We start from the raw sequence: 16,589 nt of genomic DNA, 5'->3' as shown, positions 1-16,589 counted from the left end.
AGCCATTCAAGCCAATCATTTAACAGGCATTTGCCAACCCCAGGTATATATTATGAGTTTCAGAATTTACTGTGAGAGTCTCCAGGACCTTAGTTTGAAATTTGCTTTACAAATATTTTGTTAGTGTGTTGCTGAAGATTATAAAATCACAACTGTAAAAAATCCTCCCTCCCACATGCTGCCATTGGGCATAGGGGCACCAGCTTAAAATACTGTGTAGGGCCCCATAAATTCTAAGGACAGTCCTGCTTCTAGAATGTCTTTACTTTTGTCCTACTTCCATCTAGAGCAGCAGTGAAAGTAACTTTTAATTTCTTAAGTTTGAAGACCAGTCATCTGAAGAAGTGGGTTGTGCCCACAATAGCTCATGATACCATCTATAGCTGTGTCTAGACTGGCAAGTTTTTCTGCAAAAGCAGTTTTTCCGGAAAAACTTGCCAGCTGTCTACACTAGCTGCTTGAATTTCCGCAAGAACACTGACGATCTCATGTAAGAAATCAGTGCTTCTTGCGGAAATACTATGCTGCTCCCATTCGGGCAAAAGTCCTTTTGCGCAAAAACTTTTGCGCAAAAGGGCCAGTGTAGACAGCTCAGATTTGTTTTGCGCAAAAAAGCCCTGATCGCGAAAATGGCGATTGGGGCTTTTTTGCGGAAAAGCGTCCTTGCCAATCTAGACGCTCTTTTCCACAAATGCTTTTAACGGAAAATTTTTTCGTTAAAAGCATTTGTGGAAAATCATGCCAGTCTAGACGTAGTCTATGTGTTTTGTTAGTCTATAAAGTGCTACCAGACCATTTGTTGTTTTTTAAGTTTAGTTAAATTTCTTACAGGTACTGTCCTTTTGCTACTCAGATCCCTGCCAGCTCTTTAAATAGCTCCCTGCTGGCTTTTGCCGCAGCTCAGCCAGCTCTTACCGGAGCTGTGTACCAGGACACACTTGTTTACTTTCACCTCTGGGAGCCATTCTAGAAGATGTTAGAAGGCACAGAATTAAGGGCCACTGGCCAATTTCACTGATTTGGACGCATGTCTGAGAAATACCTTTACCTTTTCGCAGTACTTCCAAGGCAGTTCTATTCTTTTCATTCAGCGAGGAGTCCAGGACCCAAGTCAGTTATGGATTTAGTCAGACAAGAAAAGAAGGTGTGAAGAGGAGGGAATAGTTGGCTTGGCCATCCTATATTCTCCAACAAACTCTTGCAAGTTTACAGAAATATTTTTGACTGAAATATTATACAAACTACAGGCAGTACGAATCTATTTATGGAGTCTCCGAAACCTGATTGGTGCTATAGAGTTCCCTCCTTCTTCAAATACTGTAAATACTAGATTAGTCCAAGGAGAGATTTGGTTTTATAGGTAGCTCAAATACAAACCAAATGTAACTTATGTTTTTAAGTTTCCCTTCCACATGTATTTATGCATTAGAAAACACAGCTAATTTCCATATGCTTAATTTCAATAATGTTATCACATTCCATATGCTTAATTTTAATAATGTTTCATCTCTACAAAAATGTAAGAACTATTTGTCAACAGAGGGGTACTTTTACTGCCTCCTTTAACAGATGACAGAACTCTTTAACATTCCTCCAAAGTAACCACATTACACACAACAGCATATGGTCCTGCAAGGAGAGACCATATTATATGTACATAACAGGTAGCACAGCTAATGTTGCTGTGGGCATTTTAATTCTGAATTTCCTAACCTTTGGGGTTTGAAAATCTCAAATGTAACATGATCTCAACAGAACTCATTGATAGAGTAGTTAAGGACAATTATTCTGTTGCAAATGTAGCACTGTTTCTAGCCACCACTATATTCCTAGTAAAATTGCTCACAACGTGGAAAAAGAATTTCACTCTTTCACATTAACATTAAAACACCCTGACAGTTTATGAAAAAGAATTTGAGCCATCATCTTTAATTAGAAGGTTCTGGCTTATGAAAACACTAGAAAGAAAACAATATTCTGTTCTCTGAACCAAAGTAAATCTGTCCTTATGTTTTCCCACTTTCATTCACATAATACAACAGTTTGTTTTGTTTCAAGGAGCTTAGAAACTGGTGTTTTGCCATTGGCTGCTGCACAACCGTCAAAACACTGAACCCCAAACCCTCTGCAGCTGCAGAGGGGCTAAGTGACAGTGGATCTGCTACTTGGAAAGGGGCCAAGAATGAGAAAACTTGTGCAGGAGGAATCTGAAGTGCCCTGCACAAGCACTCATTAGCTCTGGGGGCTGTTCCAGAGGAAATCACAGGGGCAGTATAGGGGTAGCCCTAGGTAAGGAGAGCAGAATGTGCACTGCACAGACCTACTGGCAATAAGCCCCGTGGAGAGGGTTGAAGAGTGATATGGAGATGTGTTGGTTCCTCTGCCCTACCTCTGTAATGTCCACAAGGAAGGAAGCAGTGTTATGCTTATAAGAAGCACACAGGATCTTTTTCAGGGGAAAAGGCCATTCACTATGTTCATTGAAAATACAGTAGAGAAGCAGTTAGCATATGCTTCATAAAGACAAACCCACATATGTACACACACACACACACACACACACACACGTCCTGCAGATGGTGCATAGTTACCAGTCCATGGTGGCTCAAGTCAGTCTTATTGGCCATGCAATGCTGAGTGAGCGAGTGAGGAGTCGGGGTTCCTCTGAGACTTCTCTTCTGCTTGGCTTACAGGTCTGAACCCCGACTCCCATGGCAAGAGCTTCCCTTCTTATACATGTAAGTTCCCATTTGAATCTATGGGTTTTGCAGTGTCATGCTGCCATCATCCACCCTTAGGAGGTGTTAATCTGTGTTTTGGGGAGTTATTCTTTGATGATGATTGTCAGGGTTCCCATTGTTGTCTCTCACTCTTGGGAGTTTCTGCCTGTCTCCAGGGTTCTTCAATGCTGCTAATTCAATTCAGCCTCAAGACACAATGAATATTTCCTCATTAGCTTCAAAGTTTCTACTTAGTCTTGGTCATCTGTAATGGCTTTTACTCTCACACACTCTCCACTCACACCAAACAATTGTACTGAGTTTCAGACAAGATCAATAGTTACTAGAAGACACAACTTAGTTTGTGATGCAGACATGAGGAACAACTTAATTTGTAATGATAACAGGGAGCAAGGCCTTGCAGTAAACATTATCTAATCATGAAAGACAGAGAGAAATAGAAGCTACAGAACTTATAAGCAACTCATTATACATGAAATTATACATCATACTTATAGTCTTATAACCAGTCCTAACTAAAATATACATTTTTGTTACAGCAGGAAGGAAAAGTCTAATCCACTCCAATGGTCCATCCTTCCCTGTGATTTAAATAGCAGTGAAGACAGAAGCTTCAGGGGGTAGCCAAATTAGTCTGTTACAGGAAAAAACAACAAATGGCCTGGTAGCATTTTATAGACTAACGAAACATGTAGATGGTATCATGAGCTTTCGTGGGCTCAGCCCACTTCTTCAGATGACCGGAGTTATGAATTGAGGATATGAAAACTCAAAATAAATAGGAGAGGGGAAGTGGAGGGGGGAGAGAAAGAAAAAGGGAGGAGGGTGGGAGACAGACCATCATTAAGTATCTGGAGAATGGGTACTTAAACCTAAGCAGATAAAAATCAAAGTCAATAGATAGATTCCTAAAACAGGAAGGATACCACTCAGAGAGCTGTTAGCATCTTCAGTGGTTATTAAGTAGGTAGAGTCCCCACCAGCCCATATCACGATTGAGTCCATTAGCATGTGAATTGAATTTGTGGATGAACTGGGATTCCAGGGGAAAATGATCCCTCACTCTCAGAGGCATCTGCTTAGGTTTAAGTACCCATTCTCCAGATACTTAATGATGCTCTGTCTCCCGCCCTCCTCCCTTTTTCTTTCTCTCCTCTTCCCCTTCCCTTCTCCTATTTATTTCAAGTTTTCATATCCCCAACTCATAACCCTGGTCATCTGAAGAAGTCGGCTGTGCCAACGAAAGCACATGATACCATCTACATGTTTTGTTAGTCTTTAAAGTGCTACCAGAACAGTGAAGACAGAGCAACTTGGCATTTGACTTGGATTAGCAGTGCAAGTTAAGGTCCATAGCAGGGGTGGGGAACCTAAGGCCCTCTTGCCTGGATCTGGCCCCCAAGGCTGGGGGCTCCCATCTCAGCTCGCTCTTGCACTCTTCCTCTTTTCCAGATCCCACACCCTAAGCCTACTTCCTGGCAGTCCTCTCCCACACACTAAACCCCTCATTTTTGGTCCCACCTACAGGGGACAAAATCTACTAGCTACAAAATATACTAGCTTGGGCCTCCCTAGGCTCTGGTTCAACCTCTGACTTATTTTTCTATGGGTCAGTGGCCCCCAACCCAAAAAAGGTTCCTCACCTCTGGTCTATGGGAAGCCTGGAGTTGAACTTGTGGTACTAACCAGAGTTGTGGCTTCACTACTATTTTAATCCTAGATAACTAATCTGTTTAAGAACATATCTTTCTTTGCACTGCGGACACACCCAAAGGCAGAAAAGCTGATTTAGGGGCATCATATGGCCTGACAGCCATTTCACTGGCACTACTAGTTTAATAGCAGTTGTTGAGACTTTGCACTAAAAAAGACAAAGCCATCCACAGTGTATCCATTTCTGGTATTGTGTAGCTAGAAATGAATCAGCAAGCTCAGATTTAAAGTGCCAAACCAAGCATGGTAGCATGTGCTCATTAGTATTCTTGTCTGTTAATCCTAAACCTGAGAGTATTCATTTTACAGTTTAAAAGCCCATTAAGCTTTTGCCAAAAGTAAAATAAATGCATTGTTGTGACTCTACTCAAGTTACCCCACAAATATATTTCCCTAATATGGAATAGTATTTACTAGTCATGGGGTTATTCTAATCTCACTAATGCTTTAATAGCTATGTACTTATAATTCATGTTACCTGCTCTAGCCCCTGGGACATAATTATCATGTTTCCAAAGGGATCCTGAAAAAAGAAAGTCTATCAGCAACATGAACACATTATAAAACACTGTTCCATTTCAATCTCATTTAATATCATTATCTTTTAAACGCCTAGAAGTCTGATATAATTTTAAATCTTTTTAATGGTGCATATTCTCTGTCAGTGGAGAAGGATGTGACATAGGGCAGAGGCCTTGGTTTTCAGCTACACTATCATGGTGGGCAGGGGGCAAATGTGATTTTAAGTTGCCTTTATTCCTTCTAAACACTGGGGCTATGTCTATACTACAAAGAAAAGTCTGAAAAAGATATGCAAATTGCAAACCACAATTTGCGTATCTTTTTCCGCTTTTCTTTCAAAAGAGGCTTTTCTGAAATTTGGTGCATCCATATGGTGCCAAATTTCGGAAAACTTTCTCTTTCAACACATCCCTTCTTCCTCATTAAACAAGGTTTACAGGGATGGCGAAAGTGCACGTCTGCTATTTTGAATTTTTTTTCGGAAAAGAAGACACGTTCCTCGAATGCGGCATAGCTTTTCTGGGATACCCCGGTATCCCAAAAAAGAGCTGCAGTCTAGACATAGCCTGGGTTCAGCCCTGGAATAAGTTAGAGCAGAGCAGGGACTGCTCCAATTTAGGGAAGTTTCATCAGCTCCCTGTGGGCTGGTAGGTACAGACTAGTCAGAGTGTAAGAGGAGCTATGTCCAGAGCAAACACATCTGGTTTCCAAGCATTCCTCCAGCCATACCCCTGCTCCAGCAAAGGGGAAAGCATAAAGCCATTTGCCAGTCCTATGGCATCCAGGGAATTCCCAGCTCGGGGGTAGGAACACCTTAAGACTAATAAAAATATATAGTTGCTTTCAAGTTCACTTACAGAACAAGATTGACACAGAGGGGCTAGAAAATAGCTCAGAATTGGGATCTAAATATGAAAACAGATGGGACCAGGCTGTGGCTGTAAAACAACAGGGCAATGGCATAAGGCACTTCCCTCCAGTGCATAGCTGCTTGAGAGGGAGCTACGTTAGCATTTGCTATACAGTGCACAAGTGAGCAGGACTCACAGATCTGCTTCTGGTGCTAGATCCTCCTGAGGGTAGGTTCTAGGCCCTTCTTCCTTCTTTGCAAGCGACTGAAAGGGGGTTCATGCAATGTGGAGCGCACAGTGCATGCCTAGGAAGTGTGCAGTAGGGGATTCCTTGGCATTGCTCTCAGTCACTATGCCCAGATACATTCTGGCTATGACAGTGGGTCCCAGAGTCTCCAACTGTGACTAAAGTGGGTAGTGGTAATGGGAGCAATTAAAGAACCCATAAGAAGTAAATTGAAGTCCTGGAGTTTGATCCATGTGCTCGGATTGGGCTATGGAAGTATTTATAGTGCACAAGTCAGTCTTTGCACTCCACTCCCCCGTGATGATAATGCTCAGTGAGTGTTCCTTGCCAGAGTTGCTTATTAAAACAAAAAACAAAACATTCTGTGCTCTACTGTTTCTAATGCTTTGGAGAAGGATTCAGCTATTCCCAGATGTTGTCAGTGTTCAACTGTGGATTCCTACAGCTAGTGTGAAAAGATACAAAATGCTTTCTTTGTGCTGAATGTAAGACCCTGATTTTGCTCTACAGAGGCATCAGGGAGTCAGGACCAGCTACGGTAGGGACCATCTCATTTTTACACACCAGTGCTCTTTGGGACAGAGCAACTGAAAAGGCCTAGGGTCATAGAGTGGGAAATTTGTTACTTTCTTTGCCAGCCATATTAGTGTCACAAGTGCAGAAATATCCTGAGAAAGGCTATTGTCATGCTATTCCTGCCTGTGAATAGGAGAAGAATGGTGGAAATGCCATGAGAACATCAGTTCTTCTTGTTTTATTTCAAATTACCCCCTGACTTTTACACTGGGCCTGCAGTTGGAGCATGCCCAGCATGGCTGTGCGGGAGGGGCCTTCTCAGCCAAGAGGACCTGGTTAACCCCTCCTGGGTCAGTGTGGGGTTGGTACACTCTGTCACACCTAGCATGAAGGTCCTGGCACATAGCGAACACCAACTCACACAAGTAGTCCTATGTGCTCACCAATATGCAGTAGGATTACACAGTCTAGAGCTAGGCACTTTCAGTTAAGGTCACATGACTTTGGAACAAGCTAATGGAGATAACATCTGACGAAGTGGGTGCTACCCATGAAAGCTCATGAACCTATATATTTGTATTAGTCTCTGATATTATTTCAAAATAACAAGCTGTGTGTCTACACAGCAAGCCCATTATCGTGAAATAATTTTGAAATAGTGGGCTTCTTGTTCCGGAATAATAAACCCTCATTTCACAAGGAATAATGCCTATTTCAAAATAGTTATTTCAAAATAGGGTGTGTATAGACAGCACAGCTTTGGTCATTTTCAAATAATTGGTCTCCAGGGCTTCTCACAGCTGCCCTGGTGGCTGCTCTGTCCACACTGATCAGAACTCTATTGTTCCCGTTCCCCTGCAGGGTTTAAAGCTGCAGTCATAGGTGCTCATGGCAGAAGGAAGGCCCTGTGCCATGCAGCAGGACCCATTTGTGGTGCTATGGCAGACTGCATGCTTCCAGAGAGCCCTCCATGGCTGCTAGTGAGCCAGCAGCCAGCTCCTAAGCCCCTGCCCTTGGGCAGAAGAGGAGGACACCATCCTGGTCAGGTATGGAGATCCTGGATTTTATTGAGGTCTGGGGAGAGGAGGAAAACCTCCAGGATCTCCACACCAGATGCAGGCATGCTGACAGCTATGGCCGGATGGCTGGCATTCTGGGCCAGAAAGGTCACATGCACAGCCAGGAACAGATGCGCATGAAAGTTAAAGAACTAAGGTAGGCCTACATGAAGGCCAGGGATTGGAGATCCCACTCTGGAATGGCACCCGTATGGGCTCTGTGGCCCCCCGAGTGAGAGGCAGGAGGGGGAGGAGAAGAGAAAGAGAGAGACAGAGAGAGAGGCAGAAGGTGGAGGATAGCTGAGAGAGGGAGGGGGGGAGGCAGGAGGAAGAGGAGAGAGATACACGGAGCGAGAGACCGGAGGCTCAGGAGAGAAGACCGACGTGGAGGAGAGACCTGAAAATCCCGTCTTATGATGGGCTAATTGGCTAGTTAAGGAAGAAGCATCATAATATAGCTCTAATTGAAATCATGTTCCTATTTTCTACCATAGCTCTTAAACCACTCTCAGGACAATTTCCACAGGACAGAGGGAATGTGTATATAAAAAGGAATGGAAGAATTTTAAAGGATGAAAATATCTCAAGGTCCAATTCTAGGCTATATTGTAGGGTGCATCTACACAGCACAGTTACTTCAAAATAACTAACATTATTTCAAAATAACAATGCGAGCGTCTACACAGCAGTTCCATTATTTCAAAATAAATTTGAAATAATGGATGGCATATTTCAAAATATGTAAACCTTATTGAACAAGGAATAATGCCTATTCCAAAATAGCTACTTCGGAACAGCAGCAGTGTGGATGCTCCACTTCTGCTATTTTGAAATAGCTCCTCCCCAGGGTCATTCAAAGTAATTGCTCCCCGGTGCCTCCTGGGGCTCTAATTCGAGGTAACATTTCCACATTAGGGAAGCCTGCCTTGGACTTATTTTGAGGCTTCCCTGTAGTGTAGATTTGCATTTTGAAATAAGTTATTTCGGAAAAAAAATTCCGAAATAGCTTATTTTGAAATAAGTGTTCCGTGTAGTCGTACCCCTACTTAGAAAAACCCAGAGAATGGCCAGAGAAGTAGGAAAACTCAGTGGTGTTCATTTTCCAGCATTTCCTGCTCACTGAAACATCTCTGCAAAACTTCCCTCTGGCAGTTACCCAAAGAATTCACCATTTTATTGTCTGGCTCAAATGAACCCAGGCAAGGAATTCATTCTCTTAGGAAATATTTAAGCAAACAGAGGAAAACCAGCTTTTGTCTTCATTGTTCTAGCCTTAGTGTAACAACAAATAATGCAGCAACAAAATTAAATAGGCAAACAATCAAACACAGCATTTCAATAACAATACAGACAAAAAAAACCCATCAAAGTGCAATCAGTTCTTGGCTGTGTGTGTGTGTGTGTGTGTGTTGGGGGTGGTGGTGGTGGTGGAAGGGTTAACTCCAGCCTAACTCCAGTGCAGTGCCTGTGTGACTTATTTGATCATATGTCAGCTCGGTCAGAAATGATTTGCCCCGTCATGCAAATGTATAACACGTTCCACAATATCTGCCCTTTCCCACACTCTGTCACAAGCACTAAATACAGTAACAGTATTTGTGCAACCAGAGTTTTCAGCAGCTACTATTTATATTTAGAATTGGCATTTTATATGAATTGCTTTCATTTCAGCAAACTGGACTTCAAAAAATGTAGTACAGTAATGCCACAGTGTATAAAGCGCTGCCATCCTAATATGACATGGCATCTTGGCAAAATATCTTCTCATTAGCAATGGTTTGGGCAACTCAGTTCTTGCTTTCAGCATCAAGGCAGGAAATGTCAGATAAATAATACTTTTGTTTGTGGAATTTGGCCTCGTTATTATTGAGAAGGTTGGTGCAAATTTTGTTAGCTAGTTGTGTGTGGCTAAAGATCTTGAAACTCAGCCAACGGCTGATTTCCCATAGACTGCTTTTGAATTTGCTCAGAGATGGAGAAAGTGGCTCTGATCAGAAAAGGACAGCCATTGAATACAGATGATCAGAAATAATTCTAAGAACCTACCCAGCACTTTTTATTCAACATGCCCGTAAATTGCAAATGAAATGGATGGATATTTTCAGCTGGATGGTTTTCTTGCGCATACAGCACTGTGTGTGGAGCTAACATTTAATTATACCTCTGGAGTAAAAACATCTGAAAATAACCTAAAACTGTAATTAGAATCCAGGTAGAGGAGACTGTTTCCAGGGATAATAATCTATTATAGGCTAAAAGGAGGTATATGAGGTCTATGCCCAAGAATAATTTCTTCTGAACAAAATTTGAGAAAAATGCATCTGGCCGTTTTTAAATTACAAAAGTGCTTTAAAATCCATGCAGATAAAATACCTTTCCCTGTTATTATTATTATTAATTACATTTATATTCTAGTAGCACGTAAAGGCCCCAATCAGGCCTGAGATCCAGTTCATTCTAGGCCATATTACATGGTCCTGTTCCATAAAGCTCACACTGTAATGGTTCCGTCCCGCACTTGGATCCTTATGCTTGTGCACACAAACCCTGAAGTCAATGGGGGTGATGCAGAGCAAAGAAGTTCTTCCAACTGCTGGATAGCAGCTTTAGAAATCTTCTCAGAGGTATAACTCAAAAATAGCACGTGATTTTTAAAAAGAATTTTGTGGGCAACAGTTCTGGTTTAAGTTTTATTAGTGTTTTTCCATTACAACTGTAGACTCACTTTAATTAAAAACAAAAATAAACCATTGTGTTAGTGAGGAAACATTTGATGGAAAAGAAATTATAGAGTTTTTTTCCATATATATCCTTACTATATACTGCAGTCACAGTCTATCAGGTCCCTAAATTATGAAGGTGTTATACAAACAGGACACAGCCCTAACGGCGCCATTTATGGTCTGTCTCTGATGGATGATATTTACTGTCTTTCTAAAATTAGTTATTTTTTTAAAATGTGCATTCATCTAAGATAGCCCATACCAGCTCCCATGGTAAATATGCATGTAAGCACTTTCCATAAAAAAATGTGTCCTAAAAAATAAATGACGATAGAAAAAACTTATTGGTAAGCAATGTTCAAATGGTGGCCAATCAAGAGAAGTCAGCACATTCTCATTTAAAATGAATCTTTTTCATGAATGCAGTTAATAATGTCTGGACCCACTAGAAGAGGAGATTAACTTCAATACAATCATTGATCAAGGACTCCTGAAGAAAGAAGGAGCTCCATGGGGCATGTTGCAGATGATGCCAAGGATGATGCCAAACTGAGGGTATGTCTACACTACCCCGCTAGTTCGAACTAGCGGGGTAATGTATGCATACCGAACGTGCAAATAAAGCCCGGGAAATTCAAATCCCGGGCTTCATTTGCACGTTTGGTATGCATACATTACCCCGCTAGTTCGAACTAGCGGGGTAGTGTAGACATACCCTGACTGTGGTGCAGCATCAACAAAAGAATCTAAATATAAGAAGTCACATATTGAGGCTAATCAATGTCCGCTTCCCACCCCCTATCCCTGGCCCATGGACAAGCAGGCAATGGAAGTGTCCGGCCACAGTGGGATCCCCTCATGGTTGACAGAGGAGCTGGGAGCAGCCTGGGCCTCCCTGGGGTCCACACATACAGGTGTGGCTCACAGTGCTGTCCGTGGGAGCGGCTGCTGGCTCACACATGCAGGCATGCCCACGTGTTGTGTGAGGCACTCCTCAGTCAGCGTGGGGTTGTGCCTACGCCCTTGTGGCTAACCTGCTTCGACCCGGGATGCCTTCCCCGCCCCCCGGGGCACAACGTGTGTGGCCTCCCTTGATCCTGGCAGCAGGATCCCACCCGTGCTCAGGGGCTGCTTGTTGCGTCCACGTGCTGCATACTGATGCTGCACGTGGGTGAATGTGCAGGGACCACAGCACGATGTCCAGCCCAAGTAGGGTGAGCAACACTCGCCCCCCCACCCCCTGCGTGCCCACCTCCCCTGCCCTGTGTGTGTGACAAAGTGAGACCACTCACCTGAAAATCCCTCCCAGGCATCTGAGGAGGCTTGGGAGACATCCTGGGTCACTGGCACTGCCTTGAGGGACAGGGTGATGGTGCCTGTCTGCTCCTCCTCCACCTCCGGCTGGGCCTGGTTCTCCTGCTCTTCCTCCATGGAGACTTCTGCCCGGTGACAGGAGTCCACCAGGATGGGTGGGGAAGATGTTTTCCCACCTTCCAGAATCTGGTGCAGCTCCTTGTAATAGGGGCAGGTTGGGGTCCTGCCTCTGAGCGCGAGCTGCGCTCTGTGGCCTGGACATATCCCTGGTGGAGCTCCTTTACTTTACTCTGGACCTGTTTCAAGGTCTGGGATGGATGTCCGCACTCTGCCAGGGAGTTGGCCATATGGCCATAAATGTCCGCATTTCTGCGCTTGGACCGGAGAGCCTGCAAAGTCTCCTCCTCACCCCACAGTTCAAAGAGGGACAGGATCTCCAGCATGGACCAGGATATGTGCCTCTTGCTCCCCCTGGGTGGGTCCTGGGACACCTGGGGCTGCTCCCTATGAAAGCCAGGAGGGTCACAGGGGGCTTGAGGCTTGACTATGGCTGGCAAGGCCTGTGACAGGGAGAACCATGTGCTAAGGTGCTGCTCTGAAGCCAGGTTCCTGCCACAAGGCTTGTCCAGGGTGCCTGTAACTTTAAGAGGGGCCAGGAGACAGGAACTATACAGTTGTGATTACTTTGTATGGAGTGGCCACTAGGCAGCGGCGGATATAGGGCAGAGTGAGCAGGGCGGTTGCCCCGGGCCTCGCGCTTCAACAGGCCCCGCTTTGAAGTGTCCTTGAGCGCTCTGATGCGGCTTTTGTTCCTCTGGACGTTGACCCCAGTCGCGGCTCGCTCCTTGCGGTTCTTGGAGAAGTCCATGCTCCACCGGATAAACTGGGCGAAAGCCACTCGCTGTCTTTTTTCTCTTTTTCTTTTGGCTGCCTGGGGTTTTCTCCGGCCGCCAGCACCACCCCACCCTTCTTCTTTAGAAGCCAGTTGGCTCTCCATCGCCAGGCGCTTCGAGCGGAGCCGCTCTCGCCCCTTCATGCCACCCACTGGAAGCCATAGCTGCTGTAGGCTGCTAATATAGCGTGAACCCGGGCGCAACCGAATCAACTTCCCGGCCCTTCTGTCTTGGCCTCTCTGGCTCTCCTCAAAAAGTGTGTGTCTGAAACACCGAAATCCCAAGAGACACCCAAGGCCTCCCGTTATTCCACACCAGCCAGGCATCTTCATTGGAGCCGAAGGGTGTTTCTTTCTCTAGCTTTGCTCCTAAGGAATGACCCATCACTTGCTTGGGGAGGAATGGTTCTTAAACGGAGAGGGTGAATTTATCAGACAAGATTATCAAGGATCCAACCCCATGTTCTAGAGGTCCCTAAACTCTGAATACCAGATGTTGGGACTAGAGGACAAGCGATAGATCTACTTTCAAGGAATAAGAAATCCTCCAGAAAAGGCTTTATTTTCCGGAGAATAACGTCTAGACTGGCGCTTTTCTCCGGCTTTTCCCCAAGCCGGAAAAAAGCGGCAGCCATGTTAATGCAAATGCCGTGGGGGATATTTAAATCCCCCGCGGATTTGCCTATTCCAAAGTGCTACATTAGCATCCCTTTTCCGGAAGGGATGCCAGTGTAGACACAGCCAGGTTGTCTGTTTTTGCCTTTGCATCACCTTTAAAGGAACAGCTAAAGAACAGTCTCCCTGACATAAATAGGAAGAAACTTGAATAAAACATTATCCCCACTCTTCACTGTAGCCAGCTTAATAGCTATGGGGGAGGGGTTCCCTTTACGTTTTACAGACTATTTCTTTCATTGAGCTACATGGTCTTCATGACAGAAATCACTCCAGGTTACAGGCAATGCATATTCCACCAGATTACATTGCATATAATTATACTGTGTGTGCATATAACACATTAAAATTTTGTCTCACTTTGTAGCCATCTCAGAAGTAATATGTAGATAGCCAGCAGGGCGGAATCTGGGACATGTTCATTTGCATATTTCTGAAAATGTGTTCCTTAAATGAGAAATTGTCACATAGATATAGATGGGAAATTTTTCTCAAAGGTATATCTGATAAAGTTGGACTTTCAGCTCTGAGTTTTCAATAGAATTGGGCTATTTCAGTTGGGCCTAATTGCTATGTGTCATTTTGAAAACCTTTCTCTAAAGGTCTAAAAGGATGCAGAATAATAGGAGTATTGAGAGTACAATCATGCAGGATTTCACTGCTGTAGGGGTTTAAAAATCATGTTGGCAGGTGAATGTACTGCTTAATATTTGTAGTCCTCAGTCACACATATTTGTCATGTGGTTGCTGTGATATTTGTTTGTGAAGAAGGATTTTTAAACTTTTTTGAAAATTATCTGTGTAAAGAAATGGACTTTAAAGACATAATTGAAGAATGTGCTGCCAAAAGAGCCAGACAACTATAATAGACTTAAATACAAATGACAATTTTTAATTATTAATGCAGAATTTTGTTTACGAATGAATTACAATATAATTAAAATAAAAATTATCCAACTAAATTAAGTTTCTATCAAATTTACCCAATTCACGTTTAATATGAAAATAGCCTTCAATTTATGCATTTGATGCCTTTTTTCTATTTTGTCTCCAAAGGGGGGCTCCGCAAAATTGTGCTGCCCTGGACCCGGCAAATCTCTCATCCCCCCCTGCCACTAGGGCACCTGTGGTATTTCCTGAAGGCCTCTTCTTTCGAAAAAAAAAAAACCCTCCTCCCCGTCCACACATGCCTTTTTCCAAAAGAGCTGTTTTGGAAAAAGGCTTCTTCCTCACAGAATAAAGATTACCAATGTCAGAAAAACCCCTCTGTTCTTTCAGTTTAGTTTCGAAAGCCTGCGACTGCAGTGTGGATGTTCCTCAAGTTTTGTTGGAAAAATGGCTGTTTTTCCGACAAAACTCTGTAGCGTAGACATACCCTTAGTCACAGTAGCATGACATATACAGACACTGATCAGCATCTGGCCCTGGATGCACATAATTAAAACTAGCCTTTAAAATTTCTTCTCTTTCACCTGGGAGAAAATCCCTTTTTCCTGAGAGACAAGTAAATTATTGTTCACTTTTTTAATCTAAGCCTCATTGTGATAGGAATGGGTGAGTAGATTTTGTGCCTAGGCTAGTAAGTTTTCATAAAGATTGTGTTACTGATCAGCACAAAATTTTACAGGCCTATTTGTTGATATAATTGTCTGTCCCATTATTTACAAAAGGGCTGCACAAACCTGTATGTTTGAAAAATGCTTAGTACACTGTCAGCGTTACTACAATCTACAGTACATAGTATTGCAATATTACTTTACATCTTTTGAACACAATTGCTGCAAAATTAATTGCTAGGTGTTTTGCTGTATTAATGAGAAAGAAAAATCCGTTCTCAGTTTAACCTCAATCTTTCCTAGTCAAATCATCAGACTCTAAATATTAAAAGTAGAACTTACTAGGCAAACTCTTCAATTCCCCCTCCCCCCCTCCCCAGTTACTGGCCCATCTCCTTGCAAAGCCAGATATATCACCCAGATTTCATAGGTCTAAACAATCACCAGCTGGGTTATTTTCTGGAGATGGACACTCTTAGATCATACCACAGAGAAAGTTGCTGAGCTCATGAAACCTTAGCTATAAAATGAATGCCTGCTCATATCAGATAGTTGCCTATTTACAGCAACTGGATCTAGTCCAAATCCCTTAGACACTATGTGCTGCAATGCTATGCTAGACCAAATCTGGGTAGAAAGGACACCACGTTCACTCTATCCTCCTCCCTCACTACTCCCTCACACACTGTTGACAATGGAATCACATGCCTGGTTTATTTCCTCTCCCTTTTCCTTTCTCCCTTGGTCCCTACGCTTCCTAAAAATCTATCAAACTTTCAAGAACTGCTGTTTATTTTTATTTAACTCCACCTTTCTCCTTTCTTTCCTTTCAGTTTGTTCTGTTGTCACTGTGCCATGTTAGCACTTTTCCCCTCACACTCTCTCCTGCCTGCTTTTCTCTTAGCTCATTTAATGTGGCTTTCTATCCACAATCTTCTCTCCCCCATATATAGGTTATTTTCTTTGTTTTTCCTTAATTTACTTCTATTCCCTGATAACCTTCTTCCCTCTCTACAGTAGCTTTTTATGTTGCCTTTCCCTTTTATTCACTTCTCCAACATGAAGAGGAACACATCTAAGATGTCACTATACCTCCAATCTTTAATCTTCTCTGCCTTGTATGGTCTCCCTCACTTCCTCTCAGCTTAGTCCTCTCTTCCTCTCCTTCCAGATTCATTCCCTTTCCCACTTCAATCCAAAGTAGAACCAGAGACTGTTTTTCTTCTTGACAAAAAAAATACCGGTGTGCCATCCAGCAAGGTTGACTTGTGGATAAGCCCTCAGGCCATATTCTTCTGAAGACAGCTCTTTCAACTCAAGTGCTGACCTTACATAAATTCATCTGAAGGGTATTTTTGCTCCTGGCTGCGCTCAATGGGGCAGTCATAGCTCCCATGCAGAGGTAGAATTTCCTGATTCTTTTCAGTGTAATCTTGGTAGTTTGAGGAGAGTGCAGATGTTGTGTTCAGACGCTAACTGAGCCTCTCAAGGTTTGGTTGCTGGGACAGGAGCTACCAGTGCTGTCTATGAAAGGGTGATAGAAAATAGACTTCTTGTACTTACCACCAAATGAGTAGATTGTGGAGGACTAGCCAGGGATACCAAGCATCAGGGGAAAGTGTGGAGAATGGATCACACCACATTGTAACATTTCTCAGTTCCCCTGAATCACAGCCTCCAGCGAAGTTGTTTCCTCCTTTGCTGGATGATCCAGGCCTGCAGGACTTGGTTGTCTGCCTGAAGGTGGGTAGCCCATTCATATATGCCTGGTGCTCCCAAAG

Source organism: Pelodiscus sinensis, chromosome 8, assembly GCF_052426305.1.
Source record: "Pelodiscus sinensis isolate ZL-2025 chromosome 8, ASM5242630v1, whole genome shotgun sequence".
Taxonomy (NCBI): domain Eukaryota; kingdom Metazoa; phylum Chordata; order Testudines; family Trionychidae; genus Pelodiscus; species Pelodiscus sinensis.
This window is presented reverse-complemented; position numbering follows the sequence as displayed.